Genomic DNA, 15,426 nt, shown 5'->3' with positions numbered 1-15,426 from the left:
GAATGGATAATGTCAGGGAAGTTAGCCGGCGCCGGGGCGCCACGTTTCTTTGCATGCGTTAGGGGGCACCGTGACCAGGCCTCCCAGCGCGCTCCGTGACACCCTCGGGGATTGGGGCCCCCGGCCCGCATCGCAGGTACCCAGCGGCAACCCTGCCCCGGAGCCCGATCGGACGCTGCGAGTGGGGGGGGGCGGGCGGGACAGGGGCCCTTGACACCTTCCGGGGGGCACGGGCGGGTTTCGCTCCCCCTCCCCCGCCCCACAGAGCGGCGGGGGCCGGGAGGGGCGGGGCAGATGATGGAGGGGATGGCGCGTGCGGAACGGGGGTTCCAGCCCCACGAGGCAAGGGCGGGTTAAGGGAGCGCAGGGGCCCCCCCCCGGGGGTGGTTGGGGGGGAGGGGTCGCTCTATCCCTCCGCCGGGGTCTCGGTGGTGGGAGGCGGCCGCTCTGCCGTCGTCTCTATGGTCGGCGGCAAGGGATGCGGGTTGGTACCGGCTCCGCGGCGGAGGCAGGTGAGGAGCGGCCCGGCCCGGCCCGCGCCCCCCGGGGATCTGCGGCGGTAGCCGGGCTCGGTCACAGCCCCGGAGCTTCCCAGAACCGGCCCGGCTGGGGACTGGGCCCGTCACGGGTCACCGCCCCGTGGCCCGGCTCCTAGGAGCGACCAGCCCTTCCCGCGAGCGAAACAACGGGGCCAAGGGCAGAAAGGGGGGGCGGGGGGCCCAGGAACACCGGCCCCGCTCCCCACCGGCCCCCTCTCGGCCGTACCGCTCCCCCCTCCGTGCCGCCGTTGCACGGGCCAAGCACGGAAAAGCTCCCGGAGCCGGGACCGGAGCTCCAGCGCGAGGCCCCGTTGCCGGCCGCGCTCCCTCAGCCGAGCGGCTGCGGTGACCAGCCGGCGCCCCGCGCTCCGCGCCGGGAGCTGCGGTGTCCTGGTAAAGCCTGTTGGCGGCGCTCTGGATTTCTAGCGTGAAAATGGAGAGGTGCATCTCTGGGCGCCTGTTCTGGAGTTGTGAAGTAGTTTGGGGCTTGGCCCCCCCGGCCCCGCACCCCGGTGTGTGCTTGTGTCCTGGGCTCAGCCCCAGCTGTGAATTTGCGGTGGCTTTGAATTGCGCTGTCTCATCAGGAGTTTGGGGTGTGAAGCGTGCGGGCTGTCAGTCTCGCTGCGGAAAAGCGAAGGGGTGTGTATTTATAGGAAGCTGTCGCCTCAAATTTGGCGCAGCGTTTAGACTCTCCGAAAACTAAGTTCCTTCAAAATCCAAGAATAGTATAAATCGGTGATGCTCAGACCTCAGTGGTTCAGGAGCCAAATTAGCCATCAACATTACACTATGGCTCTTTTGGGTGACTTCATTGTTTCATTTATTGTAGTATTATTCATATTTAAACACAAGGGAAATCTTTATATATAAAATTATTCTCACAGTATATAAGTTAGTAACTTAGTGCAAGTTGATAACATAATTGGTTAATAACGTAATAAAAGCATCTTGATTGGTTAATAATTAAATCCACATAGTGTTTTAATATCATGTTCTGCAGAGAGCGCCAGGAGACACATTAAAGAACCATTTGTGGCTTGTGAGCTGTAGTCTGAATATCACTGGTATAAATGTTTCTATGAATTAAAGAGAGAATTCCCATGGAGACAAATAAGCAATCCGCTGCAATGTATGTATAAGGACAACTCATATACAGTGCACCAATGGGAAAAGGAAATCAACTATAAACAAAAGAGAAACGGTTTTCATTGATATTTCCTTGTCTTGGGAGAAATGCAAAAAGTAAAGCAACAACATAACAATGACAAGTAAATGTACCCTTTAAAATTATTCTACTATGAAGTTATTGGCAAAATAGGAGGGAAATTTGCTTACTAATGATTAACATTTGAAGATCAGCATATTCAAAGCACTTTACTAGTATTAGCCCTTATACTGTGGTTGGGTAAGTCTAAGTCAGGGATTGGCAATCTTTGGTTTGCAGTCTGCCAAGGTAAGCCCCCGGGCGGGCTGGGCTGGGACGGTTTGTTTACCTGCCGCATCCGCAGGTTCGGCCGATCGCAGCTCTCACTGGCCGCGGTTTGCCACTCCAGGCCAATGGGGGCGAACCGCAGCCGGTGGGAGCTGCGATCGGCGGGAGCTGCGGACACGGAAGTGTTATTTACCCCTTCATATAACACAAGGAACAGGGGTCACCCAATGAAATTAATAGGCAGCAGGTTTAAAGCAAAGAAAAGGAAGTACTTCAGACAAAACACGGTCAACCTGTGGTATGCGTTGCCAGGGGATTTTGTGAAGGCCAAAAGTGTAGCTGGGTTCAAAAAAGAATTAGATAAATTCATGGAGGATAGTTCTATTAATTGCTATTAGCCACAATGGTCCGGGACACAACCCCATGCTCTGGATGTCCCTAAGCTTCTGACTGCCAGATGCTGGGACTGAATGAAAGGGGACGGATCACTCAACAATTGCCCTGTTCTGTTCATTCCTTCTGACGCATCTGGCACTGACCACTGTTAAAAGACAGGATACTTGGCTAGATGGACCCTTGGGGTGACCCATATTAGGACCGTTCTTACGGGTTGCTGACTGGAGAAATGCCTTGAGAGCCTTGGCTGCCCAGGTCCTTTCAGAAAGAAGGAGGATTGGTACTTTTCCCTTCTTTGTTTTTCTCTTTGGTTTCCTGAAGGCTTAGGACTGACTTTCATGGGCTATGGAAGTGTATAGACTGTTTGGACTACTTTAGCTCCCCCAGTAAGGGGGCCAGACGTCCTGAATAGCACCATGGGAGGGCTCTGACGTAGAATCCGAGGCTGTAGCAGTATCCACCCTCTCCCCAAGGAAGATGCTAGAGAGGTATAGCCTATTATAGTGACCTATGGGGAAAGGTTAAAAAAACTGGTCTTGTTTAGTCTTGAGAAAAGAAGATTGAAGCGTGACCTGCTAAGTCTTCAAATATTAAGGGCTGTTACAAAGAAGACGGTAATCAATTGTTCTCCATGTCTGTGGAAGGTAGGACAAGAATTAATGGGCTTAATCTGTAGTAAGGGAGATTTAGGTTAGGGATTAGGAAAATTGTTTTAACTCTAGGGGTAGTTAAGCTCTTTACTAGGTTTCCAAGCGATATTGTGGAATCTACATCACTGGAGGTTTTTAAAGACAGGTTGGAGAAACACCTGCAAGGGACAGTCTAGGTTAACTTGATCCTTCCTCAGCACAGGGGGATGGGGGATGGACTAGATGATCTCTTAAGGTCCCTTCCAATCCTACCTTTCTATGATAAGAAGAAAAATCACCTGCACATCTACCAATGTGATATATGCCATCATGTGCCAGCAATGCCCCTCTGCCATGTACATTGGTCAAACTGAACAGTCTCTACGTAAAAGAATAAATGGACACAAATCAGACAACAAGAATTATAACATTCAAAAACCAGTTGGAGAACACTTCAGTCTCTTTGGTCACTCGATCACAGACCTAAAAGTTGCAATTCTTCAACAAAAAAACTTTGAAAACAGACTCCAATGAGAGACTGCTGAATTGGAATTAATTTGCAAACTGGATATAATTATTTTAGGCTTGAATAGAGACTGGGAGTGGATGGGTCATTACACAAAGTAAAACTATTTCCCCATGTTTATTCTCCCCCACCCCCCACTGTTCCTCAGACATTCTTGTCAACTGCTGGAAATGGCCCACCTTGATTATCACTACAAAAGGTTTCCCCTCCCCCCTGCTCTCCTGCTGTAATAGCTCACCTTAAGTGATCACTCTCATTACAGTGTGTACGGTAACACCCGTTCTTTCATGTTCTCTATGTATATAAATCTCCCCACTGTATTTTCCACTGAATGCATCTGATGAAGTGAGCTGTAGCTCATGAAAGCTTATGCTTATATAAATTTGTTAGTCTCTAGGTGCCACAAGTACTCCTTTTCTTTTTGCGAATACAGACTAACGCGGCTGCTACTCTGAAACCTCACAATATAAATGTCAGAGATCCAGGAAATGTACAGTTAAGGTGGTGATTCTCACAAAACACAGCCATATAACCTTGACTTTGACATCTTTGATGTCTGCCTGAGGTGTTTCTTAGGGATGTCCCAGTACATTACTCCTTCCTAAGGGTATGTCTACACTACGAAATTAGGGTGAATTTATAGAAGTTGAATTTTTTGAAAGTGATTTTATACAGTCGATAGTGTGTGTCCCCACCTAAAACCATTAAGACCGTTAAGTCGGCGGAGTGCGTTCCCAGTACCGAGGCTAGCGTCGACTTCTGAAGTGTTGCACTGTGGGTAGCTATCCCACAGTTCCCACAGTCTCTGCCACCCATTGGAATTCTGGGTTGAGATCCCAATGCCTGATGGGGCAAAAAACGTTGCGAGTGGTTCTGGGTATATGTCATCAGGCCCCCATTCCCTTCCTCCCTCTGTGAAAACAATGGCAGACAATCGTTTCGCTCCTTTTTTCATGGGTTACCCATGCAGACGCCATACCACAGCAAGCATGGAGCACACTCAGCTCACTGTCACCGTACGTCTCCTGGGTGCTGGCACACATGGGACTGCATTGCTATACAGCAGCAGCTCATTGCTTTGTGGCAACAGATAGTGCAGTATGACTGGTAGCCATCCTCATCATCTCCTGGGTGCTCTGGCTGGCCTTGGTTAGGTTGGCCTTGGTCAGACGTGTATTCCTGGCAGATCTCGGTGAGGTCTGTCGGGGGTGCCTGCACATAAATGGGAGTGACTCAGGTCATTCTCTTCTTTAAGTTTTGTCTAATGGAGATTTAGTCCTGCGTGGAATATTGGCAGTGGGATAGCTCTCCCAGCCAGCAGCACCGTCTGCTGCCAGCCTACCCCTCCCTCCCTCCGTGAAAGCAACGGCCAACAATAGTTTCGCGCCTTTTTCCGTGCGGACGCGATATTGCTGTCAGCATCGTCATTCACCCGCCGCTTCTGCTGCCACTTTGCTGTCCTGCTCATGCCATACCACAGCAAGCATGGAGCTCGCTCAGATCACCACGGCAGTTGCGACCGCTCTAAACACCACACGCATTATCATGCGGTATATGCAGAACCTGCAAAAGCAGGCGAGGAGGCGACGGCAGTGCGGTGAGGAGAGCGATAAGGACATGGACGCAGACTTCTCTCAAAGTACGATTCCCAATGGCTGCGAAACTTTTGTATGCGTAAGAGCAGTTTCATGGAACTTTGTGACTTGCTTTCCCCTGCCCTGAAGCGCCAGAATACCAAGATGAGAGCAGCCCTCACAGTTCACAAGCGAGTGGCGATAGCCCTCTGGAAGCTTGCAACGCAAGACAGCTACCGGTCAGTCGGGAATCAATTTGGAGTGGGCAAATCTACTGTGGGGGTTGCTGTGATGCAAGTAGTCAGTGTGATCACTGACCTGCTGCTATCAAGGGTAGTGACTCTGGGAAATGTGCAGGTTATAGTGGATGGCTTTGTGGCAATGGGATTCCCTGGCAGTGGTGGGGCGATAGACGGAATGCATATCCCTGTCTTGGGACCGGAGCAGCAAGGCAGCCAGTACATAAACCGAAAGGGGTACTTTTCAATGGTGCTGTAAGCACTGGTGGATCACAAGGGAAGTTTCACCAACATCAACGTGGGATGACTGGGAAAGGTACATGATGCTCGCATCTTTAGGAACTCTGGTCTGTGGGAATGGCTGCAGCAAGGGACTTACTTTCCAGACCAGAAAATAACCGTTAGGGTTGTTGAAATGCGTATAGTTATCCTTGGGGACCCAGCCTATCCTTAATGCCATGGCTCATGAATCCATACACAGGCACCCTGGACAGTAGTCAGGAGCAGTTCAACTATAGGCTGTGCAGAATGGTGGTAGAATGTGCATTTGGACGTTTAAAAGCACACTGGAGCAGCTACTGACTCGGTTAGACCTCGGCTAAACCAATATTCCCATTATTATTACGGCTTGCTGTGTTCTTCACGATATCTGTGAGAGTAAGGGGGAGACGTTTATGGAGACGTCAAGGGCCTGCCTGTAAGGTGTGAGAAAGGGCAACAGAATTTGGCTTGCAGGCAGACAGGGTAAGCCACAGTCTTTTGGCTTCTTTAACCTTCCTAACATGTGGGAATGGTTTCAAACAGCAGCACCCTCATTTCACATACCAAGCACCCACTGGGTTGGCCCTTTAAAATGGGTTGGCCATTTAAAAGGAGGGGCTGTGGTTTTCGGGTTAACATGCAGCACAAACCCAACTAACCACCCCCCCATCCCCAATTCTCTGGGATGATTGTTTCACCCCTTCCCCCACCGTGTGGGTAACAGCGGGGATGATTTCTGTTCAGCCACAGGCAAACCGCCCAGCTGGAATGGCCACCTCTGAATGTCCCCTTAATAAAATTTCCCTATTTCAACCAGGTAACCATGAATGATATCACTCTCCTGAGGATAACACAGAGAGATAAAGAACAGATGTTGCTTGAATGCCAGCAAACACCAGGACTACACGCTGCCATGCTTTCTTATGCAATGATTCCAGACTACGTGCTACTGGCCTGGCTTAGTAAAGTGTCCTACCATGGAGGATGCAATAAGTCTGCCCTCCCCAGAAACCTTTTGCAAAGGCTTTGGGAGTACCTCCAGGAGAGCTTCATTGGGATGTCCCTGGAGGATTTCCGCTCCATCCCCAGACACGTTAACAGACCTTTCCAGTAGCTGTACTGGCTGCGAATGCATCTTCAGGACAAATTAATCATTAAACTTGCTTGCTTTTAAACTGTATATTATATTTACAAAGGTACACTCACCAGAGGTGCCTTCTCCACCGTCGAGGTCCGGGAGCCTGGGTTGGGAGGGTATTGGCTCTAGGGTGATAAAGAGTTCCTGGCTGTCGGGGAGAATGGTTCTCCACTTGCCTGGTGTGCGCTTCTTCAACCTCCCCCTCCTCATCATCTTCCTTGTCCCCAAAATCCTCATCCCTGTTACGTGAGACTCCCTTGCAGGAGTCCATGTACAGATGTGGGGTAGTTGTAGGGGCACCCCCTAGAATTGCATGCAGCTCATCATAGAAGCAACATGTCTGGGGCTGTGACCACGAGCGGGTGTTTGCCTCTGTGGTTTTTTGGTAGGCTTGCCTGAGCTCCTTAAGTTTCATGCGGCACTGCTGCAGGTCCCTGTTATAGCCTCTGTCCTTCATGCCCTTGGAGATTTTTTCAAATATTTTGGCATTTTGTCTTTTGAAATGGTGTTCTGATAGCAAGGATTCATTTCCTCATACAGCGATCAGATCCAGTACCTCCCGTTTGGTCCAAGCTGGAGCTCTTTTGCAATTCTGGGACTCCATGGTCACCTGTGCTGAAGAGCTCTGCATGGTCACCTCTGCTGATGAGCTCACCACACCGGCCAAACAGGAAATAAAATTCAAAAGTTTGCAGGGCTTTTCCTGTCTACTTGGCTGGTGCCTCTGAGTTAAGAATGCTGTCCAGAGCGGTCACAATGGAGCACTCTGGGATAGCTCCCGGAGGCCAATACAGTCGAATTGCATCCACGCTACCCCAAATTCGACCCAGCAAAGTTGGTTTCAGCGCTAATCCACTCGTTGGGGAGGAGTACAGAAACCAGTTTTAAGAGCCCTTAATGTCGGAAAAAATGGCTTCGTAGTGTGGATGGGTTCAGAGCTAAACTGATCCAACGCTGCTAAATCTGACCTAAACTTGTAGTGTAGACCAGGGCTAAGTGTTTGTTTAGTGTGCTCTCTTCCAACCAGAAACAAGTATGCTTTTGATCAGTGATGGTGTCCAGAGCGTGTTGGCGTGTATGAATAGGATTGCTGATTTGGAGTTAGGATAGGCACAGATAAAATGGCAGGTATTTTTAGAGATGAGTAAGGTACTGGGGTCCCAGTTTCATTTGGTGTTCCTACAGGACAGAGTTAAAGTTGTGTGGAGACTCTTGTCTTGCTTTGTTTTCCATGCTGCTCCTTATACATCAAATATCTTCTCAATCTTGGAGCAACAAACCTTTCCTCATTGAAATCCCTCTTAAATCCCTTCTTCCATGATGCTCACAAAAACTGAGATTTTAAAAATACATAAGACTTCCAAATTGTTTCCCAGTGTGTCTTCTGTCGACCTTCTAGTTTATAAACTCATTGCGGCAGGGATTGCTGTTGTTTCAGTTTCTTGTATGCTGAACACAAAGGGACTTATATAACAAATAATGATAATGAGAAGTGCAAGCTGCACAACTGTTAATACTCTGGACACAAATAGGATTTTTTCACGACATGTGATGTTCTAGCCATGCCCCATAAATGCACATTGGTCTTTTTCTTTCCTTTAAATCGTAAATTTCCCCTCTAAGGAATTCCGGTTGTGTTCTACACATTGACTTAAACCAAGCCAATCTGCTGTTGCCTGGAAATGTATTGCCTGTTGTCATCTCTCTAAAATACAGTCAGTTCAACAGAAACCTGAGCCACCTTTTGCCATGTCCAGCCCTACCTCGCACCTCCAACATCCTGTTGCAGGAAGGTCACAAGTGCTACTATTAAACTAAAATTTAAGAAAAATAGTCAGAGGAGTGCAGAAGGTCATTGGAGCTAGAGCAGACTACGACTGCTCCTTCCAGAAACTGACAGATGAGGTGTCTGTTAGCAGCCAGTTCCTAGGCTTGGTGAGTGGTGATTGAGTAGCCGTGTTACTTACAGTCTCCAGACTACTATATGCACAGTAATTCTAGAACCATGGCTGGAAGTTTTCTATGTCAGTGTCTACACTACAGCCTTTCTCCCATCTAGGTAAGCTCCCTACTACAAGGACATATTAACTTCACCTCCACTAGAGGCATAAAGCTTATGTCGGTATAGTTAGGATCATGCCATGTCTGTGTAGGCACTGCATCCCTTACATCTATTTTGTCAATTTCACAGCAGGACCCATGAAATTCACAAGAAAACCCCTGCTTCCCTGGAGGGCTGGGTGGCTGTGGACCCTGCTCCCTGCTGTTTTGTCAATTTCAGGCCTCCCTGATGCATGAAATTGACAAGGCTGCCTGGCTCCCAGTGGGTGGGAGAAGAGAAACCCTGGGTGGTTTCCGCCTGCTCTCAGCGGGGAATGGGGAGCAGAGGCAGCCTGTTGGGAGCCTGTGGGGCAGCCAGGCTCCTAGTAGGTAGCGGCCAGCGGAGCTGAGAGACCAGCTCTCCGCTCCCCACACTATCCCTGGCATCTCCTTATTCACCACTGTCATATACAGGCAGTCCTCAGACTTACGATACAATTGATTCCTGAAAATTGCCTCGTAAGTCAAACATCGTAACTCTGAACCGCAATCCACTCCATTTCGGGACTGAGCATCATAAAGTTGAAACCAATGTCATAAGTCGACTCAGGGTGTCAATTCAGAAATGTAATAAGTGCTGTTTGTCGTAAGTCGAACGTCATAAAGTCGAGCACTGCCTGTAGTTGGGATATGTTTTGCACAAACTATGCCTTGTGAAGTATCATTCTAAAAGTCTTGATCTGCTAGACATTAATATCTCACCGGATTGTATGTCGTATGTGAAGTTTTGAAGTTTGGCTACATATGTGTTACTGAAACACGTTGTTAAGTTGAAAATACCCACAAGTAGCCTTTCAGGTGCAACAGTAAAAAGGCCAAACAATGTTAATGGCTTATTGAGGAAATGCACAGAAGCACAAGGATTACCCCAGGAACTATGTACAATAGAAACCTCTTAGAGATAGCACTACACAGTGGGAACTGTTTGATCCAGGTCACAGCAAAAGAGCTTTCCAGCAAGTGGGAAGAAGATATAAAAGGGGTAAATGACATCATGATGGTACCTCACTCTCCCTACAACACCACACCTGGAATCACCTGAAGAACAAAGACTGAACTGGGGGAAGTGATGGTCCCAGGCTAAAGGGATTTCTAGCCTATGTATGAAAACCTGGAAAACCCATGCTGCAAAGCAAAGGCAGCTTGTGCCTTAAGACTGTGCCAGTCTGTTTATCATTTGGGGTGAGAATTTGCTAATTCATATCTTACCTATCTAGTATGTTAAGCTCAGTTTGTGGTTTTGTTTATTTACTAGGTAATCTGCTTTGATCTGTTTGCTATCACTTAAAATTTATCATTTTGTAGTTAATAAACTTATTTTATGTTTTAATCCAAACCAGTGTGTGTTTGACTAAGGTGTCTGGGGGAAATCTCAGCTTGGTTACAAGTGTGCATGGTCCTCTTCACTCTGAGGGAGAGGTGGACCAGGTATATTAAACCCATATACTAGCCGGATTTGACCAGGGCAGGATGGTACTGCTCCGAGGTCCTAGGCTGGGAAGCTGGTTGTTAGAGAGCCAGCATGTAACTGCAGCTGGGTGTGTCCCTACCTGTGTGAATGCTGGCGAAAGAGCAAGCTTGGAGGGCTTTGCAGTTTGTCACAGCAGCACTGTGTAAGAAGCCCAGGCTGGTGGGTCATGTTGCGAATTATACCTGATACGTCACACGCAGTTCGAGCCTAGGCTGAGACACAAAGAACTGTTGCGAATTATACCTGATAGGTCACACACAGTTCGAATCTAGGGTGAGGCACACGAACAAAGTCCACGACTGCAGAGTTCCCAAAGATATTAAGTTTATTACGCTCGAGCGTGGTTCCCCCTGCTAGTCAGAGGGGGACCCCGAATGCAGGTTATACAAAGATTATATACCTTTTAGCAAAGCATGTTGCCCTTGTGCATCGGAAACCTTAGCCAATAGACAAACCCTCTCCTTATCTACCACCTATCCCTGCTAGGTACATTCCCCGTGCTAAACTATTACTTCAACTACACAACATGGCCCTAAAGCAATGCACCAGTAGCCTTTCTTATCAGGATGGGAGGCTCACATCAAGGCCAGGAGGCAGGGAGTTAGGAACAGACAAAGAACAGAAATCGGGAGTCGAGACAGGCTGGAAACAAGGGGGAGGGTTTTCACAGGAATGCAGTATCTAAGGAACATTCCTCCTGGTGCATGATGTGCTTGCTTTTAGACAATGATGGGCCCCAAACCAAAATGGAGTCACATATGCTAACTTTTCCTTAACAGTCAGAGGGCTCAGTGGTACCCCAGTTCCAGGTGGCACCCCAGGGGCAACCCGTCACACCCATCACCTACACTACTTCAAATTCTGGATTCAGTGCACAGCCTGTGTAACCACATTGTGCATTAGCAAGGTCCAAACATGTTGGAATGTTTCTCCTCAGCTACCTGACTATAGAAGCAGATGCTACCGCAGCTAGAACTCTTGCCTCTTAGGCTCATTGGATCAGATAGGAGGCAGGCTTCCAACTCCACCTTGTGGTCTCCTGGTAGGGAGCTTTAATAGAGGTGAGTGAGAGGGCATGATCACCTGTGCTTGATGCCTATGGAAACTTCCACTTACCAGCTCCTTACAGAGATGTAGAGGTTCTTATCTCTGATTATGGAGTGGCTGGACGATTTTTTTTTAACAGCCTACAAACCAAATGTTGCTGTTTTCAGTCTTGTTTAGGACTCTTCATTCTTACCTTACTCAGAGCAGGATTTTCCATCCAGTTGTACAATTATCTGGCATTTTTATCTTTAAAACTGAAAGGGAAAAAAAGCCAGAACAAAGAACTCCAGTGGGTAGATGCTCATTCCTCTTTGTACTTTTTGTAGGAGTCAGGAATTTGCTTTGTCATCCTTTGCTAAACATTTTCCACCCTTTGTTCTGTAGTGTGCTGCTTGGCTGCTGCCCTCCAACCCGAAGAGAGCTGCATTTCAGTAGAATTGCGTTAATACAGTTTGTGGCATGTGTTGGGATAAAAGGCATTGCATAAATGTAAATTTATCTCTAAAGTTTTAGGCAGCATTATTTCTAATACTTTTCCCTCTTATAAAAATATTCTTCTTAGGATATCAAAGTGCTTCACAAATATGAACAAAGTCTCTCAATCCCCCTCTGTATTAAGTAAATGATATTAACCCCTGTGATGGGGTTCTAGTGGACCAGCTATGGTAACTCAGTTAGGGTGAACTGCAAAGAATGGGGCAGACAATCTTCATAAAGCTGGTGGATATTCCAATACCCAGATTTATCAAGCCAGCATAAAACAGCTTCTTTATTACCTCACTGGTTACTCAGAAGTCCAAACAACACAGTTCCCTTAAAATGATCCAGCCTTAGGCCTCAATCCAGGTACTCACATCAAATACGATGAAAATTTCTGTAAATCTTATTTCATCATATAAAAGAAAAGGTTCTACCCCAATCCCAAAGGATTGGACGCATTACCTCCCAGGTTATTGAATATTTCAGATCTTACCCAAATACACGCTACAGGCAATTCTTATTAACTAAACTAAAATGTATTAAAAAAACAGAGAGTATGGTTAAAAGATCAATATACATGCAGACATGAGTTTTTAATTCATTTAGGTGCAGATTCATAGCAGAGATGGTGAGCTTTGTGGTTGCAAAGAGTTCCTTTAGAATTCAATTCATAGGTCATATTTCAATGTCCAAATCTCATATTCAGGGTTTACCAGCAAAAGTGGAACCTCAGTCTTGCGACTCAAACTTCCCCTGACAAAGCCTAAGCAGATCTGAGATGACAGAATCAGGACCCAAGGATCTTTTAAACAATTTCATGTCTTTTGACAAGTTGGAATTCCTCAGGGAACAAAGGATGACTTTGAAGGAGATCCATAACTGGTACTTAGCTATACAAATTAACATAAGGCCATTTGCTTGTTCCTCCACCATTCACAGTACATTTCAAAGAGAGATGAATACAGAGATATTCCATGTTTACAATTAATTTAAATTATAGGATCTTCTTTTGATCTCTGAATTATCAGAATACAGCATAGATAGGCAGGGACTGTTGATTACATTGTGGACCCTACTCATACATATGTAAATACACAAAAATAAAAACATTATCTCCTCACATGTCTTCTGTGGGTTATTTATTTTGCAGGATGTTTAACCCTTTCTAACCATGCGTCACACCCCAAATGTGAAACTGGTGTGGCAGGGCGAAAATAAAGCTCCTGGATATACCTTAATGACCTCCCAACATTGATCTGAGCTGTGTTTATATTGAATTCTTTGTAAGGTGCACCAAATTATTGATGCATGCTTTGGCCCCAGCCAAAAACTTGTCCATACTTTGGAATCACTAAATTGTTTCACAGGGTTTGGTCTATGTGTTGACTTAACATAGCCATTAACGTTCTTCAGAGAGTACTTACTCTGGCATTCAGACATGAAGGCTGCGAGGTGTTGTACCTCAGTTTCCCTTTGTGCACAGCAGTTCAAGCTTGTAGTGGTTTTTCTGCCTTGGAATGTTTTAGAAATATATCTATGCATTAGCTGTGAATCCTCAGCCTTATTAGGCTTTTTAACACAAAGTGTGTTGTCATGTAATGAGACAGTATAACCATGAAGGCTTTTACAACATAATGAGTTCTTATGCATCACTCCCAACATGTTCACTGGTTTTTCCAAAAAAAATGCACATTGTACATTTTACAGTTTTTGCTATCAGCAACAAGTTAGTTACAATCATTAGCAATAACATCAGGTTTATCACAAGTGTTCATTTATAATTATTTTTGTCATGCCAAGTCTTTGGTTTAGACAAATTATTCTTTAGGTCAGCTTGTTCAATGTCCTTGAATCTTTGTTAGCTTTTTCTTGACCTCAGGGTCTTCCTTAACATAGGCTTTCAGTTTAACCACTTACTTGATGTTTTGGTATTTTAGGGTTAATCTGTGGCTTTTTGCAAGGTTTAATCCTTCCCTTCCTCCCTGTCCAGTAGGGTCAAAATCTGAACTCTTTTGTGTAACAGAATCCATTGGCTGGCTGGGTGCGTCCTCTTTGCCAATGGCTTTGGGCAAGTCTTTCTCTCCCAGTCAGTCAGGTAATTTGCATCAACACAGACACTAGCTTGTTTTCTATTTTTTAGATTCTCAAGTTTTACCAATTCCAAGGCTGGACTCTGTCTTAAAGAGATACCATCCATTTTCACGAGCATGTTAGACTTAACATTCCTTTGTCCTTCCATTACCAACCTCTGCTTCCACATGGAATTAGATGTCAAGTCCACTAAGAGACTACAAATCAAGTCCAAAATATCTAGAGATAAAAGTTTGCCTGCTCTGCCCTGCATCCTTGTAACCCAATCTTTCCTGAGTCACAGACTGCTTACTTAAAGAATCAACATGGAGACATTCATGTTCCAACAACATTGTCTCCCCAACAAGCTGGTTAAGCTTATAGTGCTGTTTAAACTCCCTAACAACTTTTATTCCATCTGAAATCTCCTCAAAGCTATCCACAATGGATTTTTTTAAAACAAATTCAGTGGATTCATTTTCATTTAAAAGACTTTGGCTACTAGGCACCAACAGACTTTGCTCAGAAGAGAGACTGTTTACTGTCAACAATTGTCCATCAAGAGTCATGGAAACAATTCCTTTTCACAGACTTCAAAGACTTCACCAAGAAATTCCTTTCCTTCTGCAATATCATGCACTGCAACAGGTTTTTTCTGAGCTTTATTTATGTCCAGAACCAACTTTGGCACAACAGAAAAATCACCAAACTCCTTTTGAGTTTCACATACATCCAGAATTACCTCTGGCCCATCAGGAGGATTTTCACACAACTTCCTTTCAGGTAAACTGCTAGACTTCCTAGTCACAAGATTAGAAGCATTCTTTTCCTTGTTACAAGTTGCCACACTGTCAGTGGCTAACGTAGTCAAATCATCTTCATGCTTTCCTTGTGCCCTGGCTATGATATCACCCTGATCAGACAAGGTTGTCATATCTTTACTCAGCAACACACTAGCAATATGCAAAATAGGAGCACCAAAACTACTTGGTCTCTGGGAGCAATTTATGACCTCAACTGGATGCAACCCAGTTGCAATATCATCATCCCTACAGATACAAATTTTGGACCACTTCCTTCCTGGGCTTTAGTTGTATCCAGAACCAACTTTGGGTCAACTGATAAATTTTAAACTGTCATAGGCTGACAGTCTTCTTCTCTCTGTTCTACAGACAGAAAAAAGCTGAAGAAACGTTCCCCTTTAACAGACAAAGAGCTTGGGATATCATTTTCCTTGTCCCAGCACACATGGCTGTTCACAGACAATTGCTTGGAGATTGGGGTAGCTCTCTTCATAGGCAAGTCATTACCCCTAACAGACACAGGAACATTTCCTTCACTGTCACAATTCTCCACACTGGTAACAGGTAAGGTACATGGATACTCATGTGCCACTAACCTTGCCTTCCCAAACTTCTGATTAGACAAAGCTGCCTATGCTCATCTAAACTTGCTTTGCCTTCTCCTCCCTGAGCAGTTTATCTGTTGTTTTCCACAAATAGTGTCTTATTACACTGAGCTACT

At 46.0% G+C, this 15,426-nt stretch overlaps 1 protein-coding gene across 1 annotated transcript in view; it reads left to right on the top strand.

Moving 5' to 3' along the window:
* The first annotated feature begins 413 nt into the window (after window positions 1-413).
* B4GALT4 (beta-1,4-galactosyltransferase 4) overlaps window positions 414-15,426 on the top strand; it is a 72,143-nt gene continuing 57,130 nt past the window's right edge. The window contains exon 1 of the mRNA XM_038393934.2: window positions 414-512. The gene's annotated coding sequence lies outside the window, so the exon portion shown is untranslated. The remainder of the gene's footprint in view (window positions 513-15,426) is intronic.

This window comes from Dermochelys coriacea, chromosome 1, assembly GCF_009764565.3.
Source record: "Dermochelys coriacea isolate rDerCor1 chromosome 1, rDerCor1.pri.v4, whole genome shotgun sequence".
In the NCBI taxonomy this organism is placed as follows: Eukaryota; Metazoa; Chordata; order Testudines; family Dermochelyidae; genus Dermochelys; species Dermochelys coriacea.
Note: the sequence above shows the minus strand (reverse complement) of the source record. Positions and strands in the feature narration are given on the sequence as shown.